The sequence below is a fragment of the Lissotriton vulgaris genome, chromosome 1_1, assembly GCF_964263255.1.
Source record: "Lissotriton vulgaris chromosome 1_1, aLisVul1.2, whole genome shotgun sequence".
Classification (NCBI taxonomy): Eukaryota; Metazoa; Chordata; class Amphibia; order Caudata; family Salamandridae; genus Lissotriton; species Lissotriton vulgaris.
In genome coordinates this window covers 620977191-620999506 of record NC_141685.1, presented here as the reverse complement: position 1 = coordinate 620999506, position 22316 = coordinate 620977191, and positions in this window count along the sequence as shown.

Below are 22316 nucleotides of genomic sequence, written 5' to 3'. Positions count from 1 at the left end.
ACTTAGCAAAAAGTACAGTACTGTTTCCATGATCCCTGAGGGGTCAGGGATGTAATGTTCGATAGTTGCCAGGAGCCATTCTCTCCTTGGTTAGAGAAGTTCATAGTGACATTGTGAGCTAGCTGGTATACAGGTGAACATGTCCGGTGCGGGTGTCTGGAATCAGTCTGAACACCAATCACACAGTTTATGTTGTCTAAACGTGCAGATCCTATATAGATTTATAGGAACTACATGACACTCTCTAGGTGGTCTTTTGATAGCAAATTATTACTGTAGGAACAATATTTAAATTATATGACGACTGCCTGAAAGAGCACTTTCTTGCTAACCAAAACTCAGAGTCGCCAACAGTAGCGTGGGCTGCGACGAAAGCTGTAGCACATGGTCAGACTCTTAGCTATACTATTCAGCTTGGTACAAGTCCCATACTGATCTCCTTTTGTGGCGTTAAAACACTCTTAATGCGTCTGTGAAGGCCACTTTTATGAAGAAGAAAAAGTATTGGAGCAACTAACTTTTGCAAGTATGACGCTACAGAAATAGATTGAGATAAAGCCTACGAAAAGGCGCAGAGTAAACTAGTTCTTTGTTTTGAAAACATTGAAGAGAAGGGGAGGGATTTATTGTTTTAGATTGAGGCATACAATCTAATAGCACAATCACTAGCATCCAGAATTTGGTAGGTCAGGCCAGACCAGATCCTCTGGCTATCTTATGTGTATTTCAAGAGTTGTATGCTGCTCTCTATGATGAGGCAAGTCCTCCTTCACAAGAAGCCGTCAAAGGCTAACTGCAGGCCGTGAGTTTACCCTGCTAATTATTCACTCACAGCAATATACTGGATGCTTCAATTCAAGCTGTTAGATCTACAGCAGATAAAAGTCTGCTACAGACTGTTAGAGTGAAATTTAGGCTAACAAATAAACCAATTCATAAATAGTTTATGACAGATAAAGATTTCATTAGCCGGAAGATTGAAAACGAAATTCCTAAGTTTCAAGTATCTAAGAAAGTTCCGCCGATATGTTCTGCAAAGAGCAGCAAGGATTAGAAAAGCATGTTCTTAACTGACTTCAGAAAAAGCATCTGGCCTGATTCTCTTTCTATTGAATTCTATAAAGCTTTTCCGGATATTATTGCTTCTGGATTTGTAGAGCTGGTCAGTTTCCCAATCCTTTCTGCCGTCTGCACCAGCTTCTTGAGGAGAGCGTATATTCAAATGTATTTAAAGAAGGGTAAATGTACTCTCAATTGTGGATCGTACCTTCCAATTTCTTTGATGAATACAGACACAACTCTACTTTAGTCAATACTATATAGTAAGACTTTATCCCAGAGCAGTACACAACTGCTCATATTAAAATGGCCATTTAATTTTAGAATTTGGCAGGAACACAGGGGGAGCCGGGAGGAATGATTCTCCTGGATGCAGAGAATGCATTCAATAGGGGTTTGTGGGGCTTTCTGTGGTTATTTCTGGAAAAAATTGAGCTAGGTGAGAAGTGTATTACTTCAGTTAAAATGCTCTATACCTCCTTATTGGCCCAAATTGTAAGTATGTGGAGGATATCGGATAACATCATGCTTCAATGGGGAACCCAACAGGGTTGTCTGTCATTCCCTCTATTATTTGTGCTATACTTGGATCCATTGATCCAGAAACTGAAGTTCTTAGAGACCAATTCCTCACTGAGGCTTAACCAGTTTACAGGGAAGGTCATGGCATATGAGGATGACATTTGCCATTCTGTCATCATCTCTGGCTCAAGCACATTATTGGTATTGAGGCGGTGGCTGGTTGGTTTGGCACAGTTTCTGGGTATAAATTAAATATTGACCAAGCTTAGATCCTTACTAGTTTATTACCGAGCTTCTTAAACTCCAGCAGTAAAAGAAGCCACTTATTTAGGAGTTTGTATTTCCACCTGAATAAAGTATATTGTTGATCTCAATTATGAGAGGGTGCATCATAAATCTATGATTCTTTTTCTTAAATCGAATAACCTTTTCTCGGGGTTGATTGGGACGCGCAACGTGAGTAAAATGGTTATTCTGCCCCGGTTTTTGTACCTGTTCAGGTCTATACCCTTATATCTCCCCAAGTTGTATTTTAAGAAGTTGAAAGCTAGTTCGCAGAGATTTACATAGGTATATAAAAAGAACCTCACCATTCCATCCAGTTTCTGCAATTACCTTGAGCGATGGGGGATTTGGCCCTTACTTTGTTATGGCTGTACTTTATTTCTTCATTTGGGTGATGTCTCTTGTCCACTATGGGTGAGTCAGACTGGCAGCTATCCTCATTTTTCCAGAGTATCAGTTTATAGTTGTACCCTGTCACCTATGATTGATGGATTAATGGATATAGTCTGTTTTAAATAAACTAGGTTCTAGACACTTTTTGTCTATCATAATATCTGGTTTTCTTTCAAAACATATTGTAATATTTCATATTTTAATCATTATACCGCCCTTGGCCTGGACCCTAATATGCCACTGCATCTGCATGAGGGCTATGTACAATTCTGGCACCAGACTGGTTTTAAATGACTTGGTCAATTGTATTCTGACAGGATCTTTCTTTTATTTCGGTCAATTCAGTATCTTTGCGGAACATATCAGCAGAACGTTTTTAGATACTTGCAGCTTAGGGATTTCGTTGTCAATCTTCCGGCTAATAAAATCTCTATGTGTCACAATCTATTTATGGATTGCTTTATTGGTTAGCCTAAATTTCACTCTAACCGCCTGTACCAGACTTTTATCTGCTGTAGATCTAATAAACAACATTTTAAGTAATTAGCGAAAAACGGACTAAGACACTCTAAATTGAGATTTGGGGTATTCCGCCTGGAGTTTTATCCAACTGAAAAGCACTGTAAATGAGCAGTTCTATTCCATGAAATGTGTGGTTTCCCCAATTAATGTAGATGTGTGCAAAGTGCTGGGTTCTCATTGGCAAAGCCTTAATTTGGTCTACTAAGGGCAACCCACTGCCACTTAGGGCTGCAGGCCTCAGAATGCAACATGTGCCACCCTCTCTTACAAAATGCCTTTCAACACTCTTTCTTTTTGTTCTCAAACAGAAACATAGGCACAGGGATTGTGCACAGGAAAACAACACCATGGTCATGACAGACTCAACTAACCATGGGTCTTAGTGGATCATCTAAAAACAAGATGATGCCTTTATTATCATATCTCTATGAATACTCATCATAACACTCTGTATAATAAAGGATATACCTCTGGGCATCTCTAAACCTCAGCCTCTCGGGGATGTTAGCGAAACTGGTTATTGCTTGAACTTATGATCTTGATTTACCTTCTTTCTGCTATCTCAAGTTCATTTTGGTATTTTTCTGCAAATACATAAGATAAACATTTAGACGTCATGAAGTATCAACAGTCTTTATATATGTTGAAGATCTTTTCTATTTCACAAATAGAATCCATAAGACGAAACAGGAATGCTAAAGTTATAAACTATTAATCAGTTCTCTGAAAAGTACTTTTAACTAACTCAAACCAATATCACATATTTTCTTGGAATAGTTCTCTGTATTCAGCATTAAACTTTTTTGTACGCTACCAAATGAAAAATAATCTCAAAAGCTTTCAAAACAACGGGCCTGATTTAGAGAATGGCAGATGGAGTAAAGGCATTTAGGATGGTGTAGGACTTTACGCCCACCATGCTGCATTTAGTCTGCCTGTCTAATTTGAAGTTCACTGCTGGTCCATTGATGAGCACTGTGGGTTTGTAGTGAACTGCAGCCATTAGGGTGCATAAAAATACATTTAAGTGTTAATGTGCATCCATCATTGGTGCGAGGTTCACACCAAACCCAGAGAGTGAGTTTATTGTTGATAAAGAAATAAAAAGTAGTGTTCCAACACCATGAGAGTTTTTCCCCATTATGACACAGTGATTTTTTTTTTACTGTCCCTTGCTCTCAGATATTCCTGGTGGTGGTAGACTGTAAAGAAAAATTCATCTGCTCACCCACTCTAAATAAGGTAGACATTTGGATGACTTTCCTTCAAAGCGTCTGTGGTAGTTTTACACAGATGGAGTACATTTTACTGTCTCTATCTACAAGTGCCATTTTAGCAGAAACAAAATACGGCGAGCTGATAACGGTTTGGTGGACAGGGTAATCCGTCACATTACAACAGAGCCTCTAGTGCCCCTTGTCTGCCCAACTCTAAACAAAGTATGTGTATGTAACTATCACAAGTCAACATTACAAGTAACATGACATCTCCAACCTGTCATTCAGTCCCATTGGCTGTAAAGTATTGAATAATTGTATCTATACTTTCTCCCACTAGAAACTACTTTTATTATTGTCAGCTTCCAATGTCAACAGACAAAGGAGGCAAGAGGAAGACCAAAACATGGTATCAACCCCCAGGGGAGCGTCAGACACGCAACAGATATTACCAATGGGGCCCCCAGCCTTATCAAAAGAAAGCATCCCTATCTTTAACCTGTCACAGCATATTTTATTGTCATCAGAGGTGCCACTCCTCAGTAAGGAACTGTCCTTCGTCATAATGGAACGCACAAACTTTTTCAATTTGAAGACTGAAATCTACCAATTTTTTAGAAAAGTAAGGCTTACATTTTTCTTTCTTGGTAAAGAAGAATTTAGTCAAGATTCGGTTACCAACTTAAGACCACCCTCTTCATTCTTTCCTAGAAATGGCATGATACCCCCTGAACTCATTGTCTTTGAAAGAATGGTCCTGGCAGGATTAGATGCCATGAAAAATTAACACAAGTACATTCCGTACAATATATCCCTAGAAGAGCGCAATGCCCTGAGTACCCTTAAAAACGACCAATCCATTATCCTAAAACCTGCTGACAAGGGAGGGGGGATCGTCATACAAAGCAGGGCTGAGTATGACAGCGAGATAATGAACCAGATCACACAGGAAAGACACTATAAAAGACTAGATGGTGATCCACTAGCCAGTATCACAGCCAAAATTCTAGAAGTTACCACAGAGGGGCTAAACCTTGGGTTTGTCAGTAAAAAAAAGTTTGAATAACTCAATACAAAACACCCTAGAACACCGGTCCTCTATACCATCCCAAAAATTCACAAGAGCACCACGAACCCTCCTGGTCGCCCGATTCTATCAGGGTAAGGTTCTATCTCGGAACCGATAGAGAAATACATAGATTTTTTCATAAAGGATTTTGTGCCCCTACAAGTCTCATACGTCAGAGATTCCATGCATCTGATCAATCTCTTAGAAGGCAGACCATATGATGTAGATAACGAATGGCTGGCCACCCTTGACATCACTTCTTTATATACCAACATACCACAAAGAGATTGGATGCAAGTTATTAAAGACATCTTAGACACCAGACCTAGCCCCACACAGGTCCCCACTTCATTCATTATGGAACTGTTAAATATAGTACTTACCCATAACTATTTTGTTTCAAACAACACATTCTACCAACAATGCTCTGGGACCAGCATGGGTGCTATTTTTGCCCCGAACTTAGCTAATATATACATGGACTATATTGAGCATTAATTTGTCATGAGCCGTATGAACATGTACCACCCCAACATCCAATGTTGGAGGCGGTATATAGACGACATTTTCTTGATCTGGGCAGGTAGTACCGCAGAATTTGAGGAATTTGTTACATACCTCAACACGGTTCAACCCCATCTTACTTTCACTGCAAATATCCATGAAACCAATGTGGCCTTCCTAGATCTCACCATTCAGCATGAGGGAGGTTGTCTGTACACATCTTTACATAGAAAGCTCACTGAACGCAACACGCTCCTCACGTACAACAGCCAGCTTGGTATGGTTAAAACCATACCAAGGAATGTCAGAGTCTCCCAGAGCCCTCAGAGATGGACTTCCATACAGCCAGTTCTTAAGACTGCGCCGTAACTGCTATAAAAAAGAGGACTATATGAGAGAAGTAGAGATCCTAAGGAATACATTGTTGTCCAGAGGATACCCCAGAAAATTAATAAAGAACTCTATGAAAAGAGCTAGGTTTTGTCCAAGAGACACTCTACTGACCCCAAAAGAAAAATCCAAGATGGACAAATTAATCTGTGTCACTACATTTGGCATACACACAAACAAGTTGCGCAAACTAATCACGAATAATTGGCAGTTAATCTCAAGCATCGAACCCAGTATAGGGGTCCCTATGTTTGCCTACAAGAGAGGGAGGTTACACAGAGAGAGGTTCTCATGGAAGGAAGAAGGCTGAGACTAATGCTGAGTAGAGAATGAAAGTTGAAGGCAGCAGACTCCCCTGACGAAGGGCAATAAAATGCTCGAAATGCATTGGGTTTTCGAATAAACAACGGCTGCTCTGAACCATCTGTTGTACTGAAATCGTATTTGCGAAAGGGAGGCCTGGATGGGCACACGCTTATGCTAGAAGTTTTTCAGCTACAAATTGTTGAAATGTGGACAAGTCAAAGAAGAGGAAGCAATAATTACTAGCGACATGGTCAAGATTGAATATAATGTTAAATTGGACTAATGAAAGATGAACGATTGGAATCAGTACCCACAAATATGCAGTGCAGCTAGGGAGTGGAGGGTTAACCATACTCTCCCCATATGTTTGTACAAGAGAGGGAGGAACATAAAGGATCACTTAATCAGATCTTCCTTAGAGGAGATAAAAGATACCACCAGGACACAACAGACATTATGGGGGCTCCCAAATGTAAAAGCTAGTTACAAATGTGGTAATTGTGTGTCGTGTGCCTTCACAACCAACACAAAAATCTTTGAACCTAGGAATGTGAAACACATCCTAGAGTTCTTCGTCAACTGTAACACTAAAAATGAAGTGTACTGCATTCTATGCCCCTGCAGGTTACCATATATTGGCCAGACCCAGCAAGCCATCAAAGCACGTATTGGGCAACATCGGAGCAGGATCTGGAACTCTGTTCCGAATGCCCCACTGGTCCAACACTATCAAGAAAAACTGCACACTGCAGACCAATTAACATGGCAGGTCATAGACAAAGCACAAATCCCAATAAGAGGAGGGGACATGTAACAAATACTCCAAAGATTGGAGTGTCGCTGGATTGAACGCGCCAACTCAATAAGTTAGGGACTTAACTCTTCTGAAGAGTGGCGAGGCTTTAAAGAACCGGGGTTTAACCCAGCGGCATCAGGGGCACACCTAAGATCTTCGAGTTCACCTGTCTTGGTATACAGAGACACGGAATACTTCTGGATTGCGTCAGAGACCAAGTTTATTAGCTGCAGCTAGTAACAGTGATCTTAGAAATACATCACGGTGTAAATTCTCAGGAGACTGCTCATTTTACTAAGGCGAGACGTCTCCTTTTTTTACCCGATATTCACATTATAAATGTACACCCACTGCACACAATTCTAGCCTATAAGGTACATTTTCAAACAAAGTATCACATAACAAAAACTCAATTTACAGTATCCCAACACAAAAGTTAATTATTAGGAATGTCCCAAATTCAATCTCCACAAGCCGGACAAACCTATAATTGAAAGCATAACCTGTGTAATGAAGAAACATAAAAAAGAAACAGTAACAGATGCTGAACAAGATAAGGCATGTGCAAGAAAACTAAAAGTTAATGATGTCCTGAACATCGATTGGCAATCTCAGACAAAGATCGATCAGGGAAATTGGCTTTGCGAGGTCAGTTTCAGGTGAAGAGGTCAGTTTCTCACAGTTCATTCCAGAGTCAAAAAGAAACCTAGTTAATGTATACATGAACTAAGAAGGCCAGGCCACTTTATTCGCCAGGCTACCGTCACAGGCCTACATGAGGGCAACACAAAATGGTGGCACAGAACAAAATGGAGTCAGACTCGAGAATTACAAAACCTCAGATCCTCCTTTTGCCATTACGTAGGCAATAACCTAAGACTCATGTTAATCTGAATCTAGGTCAATGTCGATATTCATTAGGTCATCAAGGTGTTGCTGTAGCATCATCTTATTATTCTCTACTTCTCTCGGGACAGGTCTCCAAACACACATAGTAGCACAAACACTACAAATGGCGGGACCACACTGAATGCAAAGACAACAAGTGAAAAGGATGGTTAAAACCATACCAATGAATGTCAGAGTCTTCCATCCCCATTTGGACAGCAGTCCCCAAAACCATCCCGTCAATGACCAGTCTCCTTCGTCTACATGGATAGACTCAGAGATTTTATACAACCTAGAGATGGCTTGGTACACTGTAGGGGCATTATCTGGTATGGAAATACAGCAACTGGATCCAATCAATTTACATACTCCTCCTTGATCTGCAAGTATGATGTCTAATACCATACGGTTCTGGAAAGTCATAAGGCGGTCCGCTTGCAGCTCAGCTGTAACATTACTAAGAGCACCTGCTGTCTCATTAATAGTAGCTTCAACAACGTGGACAAGCTGTCGAATATGCCTACTATTGATCAGAGGACCCCAAAAGGGCAGGAAGCCCTTGAAGAAATCTCCTACTTCGTGTGCTGCAGTATCTTCCTGATTGAAGACACCTCTACCATATCTCGTTCTATGATAGCCTGAGGCAGTAGTGTATGTAGGGGGAAGCAGAAACGCCACATAACACATTCCTGAAAAATCAGGTGGCAACCATGTGTAGGCTCTGTCATGACAAACAAAATATGTGCCTTTAGCTGGCACAAACGGTGGAGAAGTCAGAGATGAATAGACATAGGTTTGAGCACACACACTCTTACCTGGCTGAGCTTTCGGATTCCGACCATTACCTTGCAAACAAAAATGGCCTTGGCGGGGTACAATCCAAATAGGGGGAGACCTTTTTCATCTCTCCTTCTCTGTCAAGCTGGTACTATATCCAAACACGTTCCAACCAACGTAAGCCTGCACCTCATCCTTAGGGATAGCATTATATGCATTAATATCTTGGATCATAGCTACTATTCCCCTTATCAAGGCACTATTGCTCGAGTTATCTTTAAGGGAACATAAGGGGCGTACCTCATTTGCATAGATAAACATGGTCTGAAAAGCCACATAGACCCATTGAAAAAAAAAGGCAAAAGCAAATATGGCATACCTTTATCTGTTGTATGAGGCATAAGACCACAAACCCAACAATTAGTGGTATGTACTACTAACTGATGCTGATGCAACAACTGTATGAACGAGTTGTTGACAAATTCCGATCTCCTTGTCTGTTCATGTTCAGGCAACGTATAAAACTGGTGCAAAGAAACAGTAGTGAAAGAAAGCATAGGTTGGGAGGTGGGTGCAGATGTCTGTTATGTAGCATAGACAGTCCAACCCACACAAGCTAATGTGATACTTAAAAACATCAAAAAGCACAATATTATAAAAAATTTGCTATGTATCAATGTACAAAATCTTGTCTTAACCTCTTCAGTGCTAATGACAAGGGAAACTCGTCATGGAGTTTCCATTGATTTCAATGGAAATCTCATTAAATGACCTGCATTCCCTTAGCAGCCAAGTGGTTAAGATCTATTCTCTCAACATCTCTTTCAGTTACAACAGACTCCATCCTCTAACGTGCTGCTCGCGGCAATTTTCCTTCTTCACTCAAGTCTGCGTCCAGGCGTCCTAAACGTCCCTAGAACCGCAGACCTTTTGTCAATACGTGGGCCACCCCTTAAGTCTTATACCGCGACCCTGCAGCCTTACCCGGATGGTGGTTCAAAAAAGAAAAAGGAAAATAGTCTCTTGTCTGAAAGAGTGTAATTCACAAAAAAAATCTGATTTTATTTGTCCTTTTTAGACCTTAAGGTGTAGCGTCGTTTACCAGGCACAGTTTGATCCTGAAAGAGTGTCTCTGGGTGCGTAGTATCAAGTCTCAAACATAGCGGCACAGCTTCTTGCAAGACTTCATCATCCGCACGTTCTGACTGAGTCCATTCCAGATGTGCATCGCTAAAAGGTACGAATCTCGGAACCCTTTCACTCTCGGAATCGGAAACACCTTCCTGGACCCACTTATCGTACGGTAAGGGCAAAGGTATCTTCTTGCAATGGGTACCTTGTACCCAGTTTTTCTTGCCGAACACCTTAATAGCAGTCCGAGTTGATAACAGGACTTGGTATGGACCGGTCCATCTTGGTTCCAAGTCCTTTGACCTCTGGAAATTCCTGGTTAGAATCCAGTCGCCAGGTTGAATCGTGTGGCCTGCGTCTACAAAAACTGAAGGCAAAGTGTTATGGACCTGTTGTTGAAGAACACGCAATTTAGCAGTCAAATCATGTAAGTAGTCAACCAACATAGGGTACTCGATATCACTGTACTTCTTAGGCCTCGGCACACCCCAGATATTCGCTGGACGTCCAAAAACAATCTTGTATGGGCTAAGTCCCAAGCGAGAATATACTGTCGTTCTTGTGGACAAAAGTGCCAATGGTAAGGCATCGGGTCATGTAAGACCAGAGCTTGCTTGCACCTTGGCCAACTTCAGCTTCAGAGTGCCATTATAGCACTCGACCAGGCCTGCTGACTGGGGGTGATTCGCAGCGTGAAATTTCTGTTTGATACCCAGACCCTCACAAACTTTTTCATAATCTGACCTACAAATTCACTTCCATTATCACTCCATACCATCCTCAGCAAGCCATATCTGGGAAAGAATTCTTTGAGCAAAACCTTGGCTGTAGACAAGGCAGTATTATCTTTTAGGGGGTAGGCCTCTATCCATCTGGAAAAGGCACAAACAACTACAAGGACATACTTCAAGTTATTGCATCTTTCCATATGAATATAGTCTATCTGCAGCACCTCGAACGGATACGTTGGAGGAGCAAAATGACCCGCTGGAGTTGGGGTTCCCTTTCCAGGATTATGCATCAATCAAATCATGCAGTGTTTAACCAAATTCTCAGCATACCTAGGAATTCCACCATTCTGCCATACCAGAGCCAACAACTTACATATCCCTTTTGAACTAATGTGAGCCAACCCATGAGCCATAGTAACCACCAGAAGCACATATGCATCCGGCAACAACCATCGCTGGCGCTCTGACAACTCAACCCAACAGCCTGTTGAATCCAACATTCCCGTACTCTCTCTTCACACACTCAATTCTTTCTCAGTAGCTTCTACCTGAATCATCTTCACACTTTCTGTTGTATCTTCACACATTCCTCCTTCCACAACCCATCTGGCAGGACCTGCAACATACATCCGATTTGTCACATCTTTCGCCGTTTCTCTCGCTACTTCATCTGCAAACGCATTCCCTCGGCCCACATCATCCGTAACCTTCTTATGTGCACTACACTTCACTATCGCAATTTGGGTCAGCAAAGTAAGTGATTCAAGAAGTTCACTCACTAATTGTCCATGCTGAATTTTCGTACCATGGGAAGCAAGAAATCCTCTCTCTTTCCACAAGTGACCAAAACTGTGAGCCACGCCAAATGCATATTAACTATCAGTATAAACATTCACTCTCTTTCCTTTTGACAACACACACGCTCTAGTCAATGCTATCAACTCCGCTGCTTGCGCTGAATTCTGTGCAATACGTGCTGTTCCAACAATCGTGTGCAAAGTTGTGACAGCATATGCTGCAGTCGTCTCTCCATTCGGAAGCTTAAAGCACGAACCATCAACCTATAGGGTAACATCAGGATTCGAAAGAGGAGTATCTTTCAGATCAACTCTAGCCTTCGTTTCCTCCTCTGTCCGGAGAAAACAATCATGCTGTTCCTGAGCATCTGTCTCTACAAAAATCGGCAACAATGTAGCTGGATTCAATGTGTTGCACCGCTTGATGTGCACATGGCTAGCCAAAAGCGTAAACTCATAACCTGACAAACGTGCACTGGTAAGATGTTGAGTCTTCATTCTATTCAATAGGGTATCCACTGCATGTGGCACCATCACAATCCATGTATTATCCAATACCAAACCAGCAGACTGTCAGATAGAAACAGCCGCTGCCGCTGTAGCTCTTAGACAACTAGGCAACGCCCTAGCTACCGGATCTAAAGTAGCTGAAAAATACACACATGGGCGCTGATTGTCTCCAAATTGTTGCGTCAACACTGACAGCGCACAACCTTCTCTCTCGTGTACATAAAGTGTAAAACGTTTACTGAAGTCGGGGGTACCCAACACCGGAGCAGAACACAATGCATCACGCAATTCAGAAAAACTCTTCTGACATTCGTCAGACCAAGGAAGTGGGTGTGGTGTGTCCTTAAGAGTAAGTGCCAACAAAGGTTTCGCTAGCAAAGAAAAATTCGGAATCCACTGTCTACAATACTAGGTGATACCTAAGAAGGCACGCACCTCTCCCCTGTGTGCATGGCACAGTCATTTGGGCAATTGCTTGAATACGCTCTGAGGTCAATCGTCTTCCCTCCTTCAACAAAATATGACCTAAGTAGGTCACTTCTTGGCGGCAATACTGCAACGTCGAAGGTGACACTTTATGATGAAGGTCAGACAGGTGTCAAAATAAAGAAAGAGTAACTTCTTTACAAATCTCTTCATCATTAGCAGCAACCAACAGATCATCAACATACTGGATGAGAGTATCACCAGAAGGCAATGCAAGAGTATCAAGCTGAGTTTTCAAAGCCTGACTATAAATGGAGGGACTCTCACAATAACCATGAGGAGCGCGCTTAAACCGGAAACTGCGGCCTCCTAAAGAGAAGCCAAACATATCCCTACTTTCCGCAGCAATCGGAATACTGAAGAAAGCGTTCTTCAGATCAATAACAGAAAACCAAGCAGCTGAGGCAGGGATCATAGTCAATAAAGCAGTAATGTCCGGGACAACAGGAAACTGTGGCACAACGATATTATTGACCTCTCGAAGGTCGATCACAAACCGATACACAGGTGGCTGAGAAGAGTAAGTACGCTTAAGGACAGGCAGAACAGGACTGTTACACACATTACCTCTCGTTTCTTCAACCTCATCTTTCTCAACCAAATCATAGATAATCGCTAAAAGAGCTCTTTAGCCATCACTGGAAATTTTGTACTGAGGAATGCGAGGTAACTTAGCATTCGACTTAAGGGTAACAACGTAGGGTGGAATCTGCAAGAGACCAACATCATTGGGACCTGTAGCCCAAAGTGTATCAGGGAGAGAACGCAGTTCCAGTGGAAGGCGATCATTAGACAGATACATCGGGGAAATCACTTTCTTACCCACGGTAAGATGTACTCCCGAAGGAGAACAATGTAATGTCGCATGCAATCTTTTCAACAAGTCCAAACCCAGCAGATTCTCGCCACAGCCAGTTGTTGAATAAGGGGAGACTCCAATTCACAGGGACCAATAGAAAGGGGCAAAGGACAAGAAACTGGGTTACAAACTGGGGCGCCAGAAAATCCTACTGAAACATTGGTCAAGCCAGACAAAGGTGCGCCGGGGAGTTTAGAGTGCATGATAGAACTCTTTGCTGCACCAGTAGCCAAAAGAAAAGGTTCTGCCACACCTGATGTAATCACTTCAACATAAGGTCCACTCTGGTCTACTGGAACTGACACTACTCCCTCCCTTTGTCCATGGCTGTCCTAACTATCATTAAAACCAGCACTCTCACTTCCAACATAATAATCATCAGTGTAGTACTGAGCAGACCGGATGGCCGGAACATTCTGTTGGTCAAAATAATTCATAGAATTCTGAGGGGAAAAGGAACGTTCATTCTGGGGAAACGTACCACGTCCCCTACCCCTAAGTACTTGTTGGAAACCACCACGACCTCTCAGACCAGACATACCATTCGCACGCTGTAGCAAGATCAGGCAACTATTCTTGAAATGACCTTCTTCTTTACAATAAGCACACTGATTAGGACCTAGCGGGAGTCGCGAAGCAAAAGACTCAGGCTTCTGCAACAGTTTCTGAAACTGTGGGGGTTGCTGAAACTGACGCTGATTAGGGCGAGGCGGATAAGCCTGCTGCAGAAGAACTTTAGTTTTTAATTCTCTAGTCTTCTTCTCTACTTTATCCTTCTCATCTTTATCTCTATTCTCATTTTATTGTGCAGTAGCCAATATCTGGGCCGAAGAAGAAACAGCCCATGAAGTCTCAGAGTCCTTTAAGTTCAGGAAGTAAATTAAAAACAAATTTATCTACAAACAACCTCTGACCACCTTCTGTACTCATGTCCTGACCACTATGATCAATGAATGTTTCCTCAAACCTAGTGAAGAAATCAGACACACTCTCATCTTTCTTTTGTTTGCATGCTGCTAACTTGTCCCAATTCACCCACAGAGGAGGCATCATAGTTTTCATTAAATTAATAATCCTACTAGGTAGTTCTGCAACTAAGGGTTCAGGTTTGGCACCTCCTACCTGCCAACCATCTGCAGCAGTAATATGAACCCACGTATCTCCTAACTCTGGCGCGTGATCCTTGTGACGGATCTTCGCCCACAAGGGTTGAGGAATTACATTACCCATCAACATATCTATGTCAGCTAAATTCATAACACACGCATCAACTGTCTGAGACAACTCCTTGTAATAACCAGCAGGATTTTTACGGGGGTCGGGCAAGGTCTGCTTAAGAGCCAGGACCTCAGCTCCCTTTCAAGGGACATGCACCCACACTCGCTGAAAATGAGCCGGTGCAGCCGCAATAAGCCACAACTGCCTCTCTCCATACAGGGGGAACCTCAATCATAGGATACTGCTTCACTTTTCTCCTAACAGAAGGGTCAAGTTCGAACAATGACTGAGGTGGAAGTCTAGACCTAAAAGTGAGTAGTGTCTCTACCGCTTCCTCAACATTAGAACCCACTATCGTCCCTTTAGCAAATTCAGACTGAACATTAAGCAATTCCAGTGGAATTGAACCCAACTCATTATCTTCCCACTCCTGACGGAGGAAGGTACACATGACATCAAAAACATACCTTTGTTTTGGTGCCTCCCACTGTAGGAAGATATCCATAACCACTTGTGGACTCTACTTGGAGGTATTCGAAACCCATCTACGAGCAAGGAGATCTAACACTGCCCGCTCTTCGGGACCAGGGAGCTGGCTACGTCTCTGCTTACATTTAGAAACAGGAGTCATATTCAGTGACCCAAAGAAAGGAGACAAAAGACTAGTGACAGTCTCAGTCATTCGTTGCCGAGCAGAAGTAGAAGAAGTTGACATGAGGGCAGGAGTCAAAGTGTTTTGAAGCGACAGAGACGTAGGGACAGAAATAGGAGAAGTCAATTGGCTCCCAATAGAAGGATGAACCACCTACAAGATTGCTTGTATCACGCATAAAGCTCTTCACCAAAACACTCCTCCTACCTTTCCGACAAACTACATAAAGCAGGGTGCTCCAGGTCCCTGGGGAGCACTAACTCCCTTATCCTGATCTCTCATAGATTAAAATGCAAAAGGACCCAATCCCGTGCATTCTCTGGTAATGCTCCTACGATCTGGAACTCTCTCCCCAAGAATCTTCACTGAAATCCCTCCTACCCTCTCTTCAAAAAAAGACTCAAAGTACTTCTCCTCAACATATATTGGGGTACCTAATGGTTACCTAATGGGCACCTAATGGTTCTGATTCCGACCTTGCTCACTCTGTCTCCTCTCTTGCTCACTCACCTACCCACCCATTCTCCCTCTTTTCATATTTTCACTCTCCTTCCCTACACTCCCTTCTCTCTCTTTAATTGCTACGCTTGTCAGTTTTCTCACTGTTTCCCCCTTCCCTCATTTATTGCAATGTTTTATTTCTTGTGAATTCTCTGCACATTGTTAATTGTATCTTAAATATGTTTACCTACCTTGTAAAGCGCTCTGATACTCTTGGGTCCAGCAGCGCTCTATAAAACCTTTTAAATAAATAAATAAATAAATAAATAAGAGGCGTCTTCTTACATTCAAAAGTAAGTATTTCTTTTAAAAGCTTCACCCACAGCACGGAGCACCTCCAACTTGAAGCTCGATCGGACTCTGACTCAGCCTTTCGAACCTCGAGCCGAAGAATACTCCATGTTAACATTCAAAGTAAAACATTACATCATAGAATTCCCAAAAACAAAGTAAAGCAGCCCACTACACCTGCACACACTGTAAAGTTCCAGTTTCAGTCTAAATACAATTCCATCCTCCTTTCCCCCATTAAGTTATCCCAGGACTGTCATACAGGAAGACTCTATCATGTTGTAGTCTAATAACCCAGCTCTGTGCTAACCACCGGGAGCACAGGTGCTTCATAGGTAAGCCTAACCAGTTCACCAACAGTAGCCGTCTTTAATGACCCCACTATTGCAAATTAAGTTTTAATTCAATGCATCTTGCATTACCCAGGATACAGTTGTCCTTAAGAGACCCTCCCATTCTTAGTAAAGGAGAAGCGTAATTGGCAACACCTAAGGATAGTCTAATAAAGCTCCAGATAACAACCTGGCTCTTCCCCTGGAATATTAAAACAAAACTACATAGAAATCCTATGTCATACCAATAACCCGTTTTTAAATTTTAAGTCGTGACATGTCCTTATAAAAAATTTATTTTTGGTTGTGGTGACTTCTCTGGAATTGCATCTGTCAGTTTCTTTCCTTTTTAATAAAAACCTACTACTTACTGTTTTTTGTGCATTGTATTTAAAAAAAACAGGTGCCATATGATATGTATTAACTAATGAATAGATGTATTACACATTTCGGCTGAATGGAGTACAATTGAACATATCCAGGTGGTTACTTGCTTTCCAAAACAAACAAATGTATTATATTATTGTAATTTATTTACGGCAGATAGACTCTGCCTTATTGTTATTCCTTCCTTTTCCCTGACTAAAGCAACACAAAGTAAGAATTCGTGATAACATAACATTCTTGAAAATGAGTTCCATGTGAACAATTGCTGCTAGCTATTAGTCAATACCCAGTTTGGATGGAGGTATGGATCGCTCTTGTTTCTTAGAAATGTTACACTTTCGTAGACTGTTTCCAAGTGGGCTGACCAGAGTGATTTGTCATCTTTAAAAGGGCTATAGGAATGCCATTGGGTCCAGCGGCCTCATCTCTTCGGCTTCTAGTTATTGGTCATGAGATTGTCTCTGCTCGGATGGGTGATGAGCGTGAGGTTGTTAAAACAATTTGGCTGGCAGTGGCTGTCTGGCCGAAAGATTTCGCATTCTGGGTTGGTTTGAGGTTTGGGTGGCCAAAGTGCTGGATTAAGATAAGGTTGAGGACTCTTCTGAGATGTTTGCTGTGGACCTAGATTGCGATAATTTGTTTAAGCTGTTCACCTGCTTTTAAAAACCTATGAGTAAAGGTTAATGTGTAACGCTAGCCTTCTTGTCTTTAAGAAAATCACGATTCTCTATTCACTACAGCTATGAGAATCGTTATTTTAGCGTTGCACCCTTTAGCAAATGTACATTTTAAATGCACTTCTCACCAACATATCGTATATTACGCTGAGTGAATGATCTAGTCTTCCATTTGAGGAGAAAGCGCATTTAAAAGTACTGATCCGTAACATTGCATGTGATTTATACCCATGCGGAATAACTGAGCTGTGAATCACATACTAAAACTCACATGAAAAAACACACTAAAAATGACCAAACTGTAAAATAACATGAAGAAAAGAAAAAAAATTATGTGATGGGGTGTAACCATTTGCACATGAGGAATTAGCAGCATTGCACTATTCCTGCTTCTTGCAGTCTTTGATTACAGAAACTGCATTCAACTTCTGGATTATTTGGTGCCAGATGTTCACTGCAGTGTTGATACTGATCATGTGTCACAAATGGCCCATTAGGAAGTGTATAGCAAATCCACAAGCTGTCTGTAGCTTAGTGTCAGGAGTAAAGATTTGGTGATGGTGGCTGCTTACAAATCACAAGGATGCCATCAGTGGGTTATCCTCTGCATCAGCCTTAGATGTGGTGCCAGGAAATTACATATTTCCTGGTTCTTTTGTAATTTCCTGTTCACACAATGTTTTGAGGCATGCCTGATTTTTTTGTTCAATAATACCAGCTGGGAAATCTGTTTATGGTTGGAAAATACAGGGGTGGAAAAATTACATCATGCATTTCTAATCCAGCAGGACCCGATAAAAACTAGAATTGGGCACACATGCTAATCTGGCAATCAGAATTACTGGCCAATAAGGTTATTCTGCCTGTCCTTGTTTATCACCTAACTTACTTCCTCACTAGTAATCTAAGCCCATGAGGGCAGGCCTCACGTTCAAAAGTCAAATGAAAATACTGACAAGACGATAGGCTTCAAATGGCCTCCTGTGAGGAGGCATTTTCTGTTCAAACCAGTAGCTGCTCCAAAATCTTTTCTCAAATTACTCGCTCATGAAAAATACAGACTCTCTCAAATTTCAAAGACCTAATCAGCATTTTACAGATATTATCAGTCAATGAGACCATAGGCACTTATTTGCATAGCATATTATCAGTTTTATCAGTTCTTGGAGCTTCTTGGTAGGAGATTAGATCGCAGAATTAGAAACGTTTTCTGAAACGTTTTCTAAAATTCAACCGTTTTAGAGCACTCTAAAACTTGAGGAGGGATAGGCAACAATGCAGTCCTGGTAAAGAGTTACAATTTCATATCCATCCAGATCCTTGACTTCAAGGTTGTTTCCTCTTGATTTCTTGATTGATGTCCACACAATTTAATTTGCTGCACAGAGCATTGAAGGTTCCCAAGATCATCATCCATATTCTTAGGAGAATTTAGTTGATGGGTCGTTTAGGGGTGGAGAACCTCAGGCCACCGGGAATATAAATCCTGTGACCTAAGGACAATATATTTGATATCACGGGCGCCAACGATCAAAATAGTGTGTGCCTGAGGCAAAATGTTCTGTTTTTATGTGGCATATAACAGTGCAGAGACTTTGTTGGAAGATTTGCTAGGAAACCTGGTCTGGAGAGGACCATGGTCTGAAACACTCAGGACGTTATTTAAAAATATGCACCACCTTGGTATATAATTTCATGAATATGCATAAAGAAAAACGTTTTGGGTATAGGAAATATATAATCAAAACTTGCAGCAATGACAATATGGTTTTAACATACGTTTTTGGTGGTGTTTATTTTTGTATATTTATGTGGTATTATATATATATATATACTATGTGTATATTGTGAATTTGGTGTATATATGTATATGGTGTTTTTATATATATATGTATGTATTATATGTTGATTTTATATGTCGTTTTGTATATGTTTTAATTTTCCAGCCCCGAATAAGTTCTGGCTTCATAACGAAACCCGTTGGCTGTGAACACTTAAATAAAGAGAAGAATACACACCCTGAAAGAAGAAATTGCATTAATTGGACGAACTTTTTATATTCATGCATATTCATGAAATTATATACCGAGGTGATGCAACTTTAATACAAGTGTTATGACAATAGCTTACCCTGGTTCAGGGTGGTGCTCTTGGACAGTGAGCATTGTTAAAGATTTGCACACAAAAATGTACTATACTGATTTATTGGTAAATATTCTCCTGCGTTTTGGGTGCCTGGTGAGGAGTTGGTCCACTGTCTGGTTCTGTGCATTCAATCCCTATTTAAAAATACTTTGCCATAGGTCAGAGCTGCAAGCTTCTTGCTGCGCTGCCCTATGGCAAAGAAAAGGGCAGAATTGTGAAATATCTATCCGATACAGCACAACCCTGTCCTCTTTGCCAGGGCTGGTCCTCAATTGGCTACGATGCACCAATCCAGGAACTCTTGCACCCTTCCAGCACAAAAACAATCCATGGTGGTGATTTCCTCTTCTATGGGTGTTGCAGAACACATAGAAAGGGGAAAAAGTGGAGAAATAATGTTATTTCTCCTCTTTGTGACTCCCCTACACCACCCCTGGGGAGACTTAGGCTTTTGACACCTCCCCAGGTTTGCAGCTTGATCTAAATCTGGGAATGTGTCAAATGCCATGGATGTTACATGGGAGTATCCTCTGTAATGCCCATGGCACGCCTCCCCATTGTAGTGTGAGACAACACAGCAATTTGCGCTGCTTTGCCTCACTTCATATCTACAAGGCTATGAAAAGCCACGCAGGGCAGCTTTATGTGACCTTGTAGATGTGGCTTAGCCTTGTGAGCTGCCAGAATGTCCAAAAAATGATGTTCCTGAAGTGCACAGGTCTTGTACCCCTCAGTGTCTGTCTGATTCTAGAATTATGTGTTTTATCTTCTTTAACAGATAGGTCTGACATTTAATACGTTTCTGCCTATTTCTTATAACCAGAGCAAGTTGTAAGTTTCTGCCTGGAGCAAATTCTATGATTTAGTAGTGGAGGGAAAATTCCTTGATCCAAAATTAATTTCTAAGTGGGTACAATAGAGGAGTAAAAAAGAGAAGAACGCATTTACTTATTCAGTCAGCAAAGGGGAGATAGGGGTATACCTTTTGCAAATTTCTGTCTGCAAATGTGGTGGGTAGCATTTCTATACTTGTGAATAATTAAGTAGGTGCATGTTTCTTATGAGCTCATCTAAGTCTTCATACACAGTGAGAAAAATTATCACCTTTAGGGGATGTCTAAATATGAAAGGAATACATTTTGGATCATTTTTGACCAATTCCAGTACGTTGTGAAGGTAGACTCTCCTTTGTCAAAGTTGTGCAACGCATGATCAAATATTTGGAAGATGGTGGTCCTTGAACTGCTGCTCATTCTAAAGCTTGATTGGTACTTTACCACTAAGCCACTAAGTAGCTTTCGTTATGCTCTCAATGTTTTTTGCAATGATGGGGAGACTGGTGATGGGGCGATACCTGGAGTATGCAGATCAGTTGGAATAATTAAGGTTATTACCTATTCAGCATTGTGATTGTTAAGGAATTTCCAAAATGGCAGAGATGTATCAATGAGCTATGGGCAACATCAGGTAAATATGTCAGACTACTCCTTTCACAGGGTGGAAGATGAGGGGTAATTTCTATTATTTATCTTGATAGACTGAGCCAGACAACAGTTAATGAAGAGTTTCTAAATGTAGCTTAATTATTTTCAAGTACTCAGCTATCTGCACCTTAGTGTAGCATGTGTACCATGTATCTATTTTATCACCACTAGGCATTAATTTTGCCCAGGATGTGGGTCCGTGCAGAGGACTGTGGCGACTCCTCCGCTAAGATGGAGGAGCATCGCCCTACTGTTCAAAAGGAAAAATAAAATGATAATAACATAACGTTATTATAATTCTATTTTTCCTATTTCAGTCAATGGCAGGGAGGGGCTAGCTAGAGCAGTGGGAGGAGCGTCTTGCACTCCCTGAGTGCTCATGACTGTTTGGATGGCACTCTGGGCCGGCCAAACAGTCATGAGCACTTTGCATGTTCCCCACCAGGCTGCATTACACAGCCTAGTGAGGAACATGCACAGGCTCCCTGTCTCCGCCTGGGAACCAAACCATAGTGCTCAGAACAATCACAACGCTACATTGCAGCATTGTGATTGGCCCAGGGGAGCCTGTGTGCCCGGGTACTTCCTGCTGCCAGCCGAGACTGGAAACAGGATGATGATGAGGACGAAGACTGAAGAGAGGCGGCGGACGTCGGTTTCAGTAAAGTCGTTTTTTGCTTTTTTTTTTATTCTTCCCCCGCCACCACCCCCGTTCCTTAGGAGCCGCTACTGGTAGAGGACAAGTTCATGGTGCTTTGATGCAGGCACCCATTGGTTCTACCTAAAATAGCTAAATCTGCACAGTATGTGCCAGCATCAGAGTATCTGAGCAGCCACAGCAAATTCTAGTGTTTGCATTCCTCCGATTGGCATTTCAGGGCCAGCCTACTGTCTACACACCTGTTGAAATATAGAAGTGGAAATGAATGGAAGGAACAAGAGAGATATGTAAATTGGGTTACAAAGGAGACATGAGGGGCATGAAAGTAGGGCAATGATTAACATAGGACTATGACGGGTAAAAGAAAATGATAGATATGTAAGTTATAGATTCACATCACTAGACTGAATACATAAGTTATAGATTCACAACAGTAGATTGAACAGTAGTGAAAACCTTGGACCATATTAAGTGCCATATTTGAAAAAGTGTATTGTTTAGGGGTGCCTGGTTTTGCTTCTGTGAATGGTGCTTCACCGTGTTTTAATTGTTTTGTTGGTTCGTTTTCATGCAATTATTTTAACTTTTGTCAAATTGTTAGTGCACTGGGCCCTGGAAAATGAGTGTAAAATTCTTGTCTGCATGGGGCCCCTATGCTGGTTGGCCCCCGGACAACTGCCCACCATGCCCATGCATTAGGGAAAGCTGTACCTATTTTAAAACGCG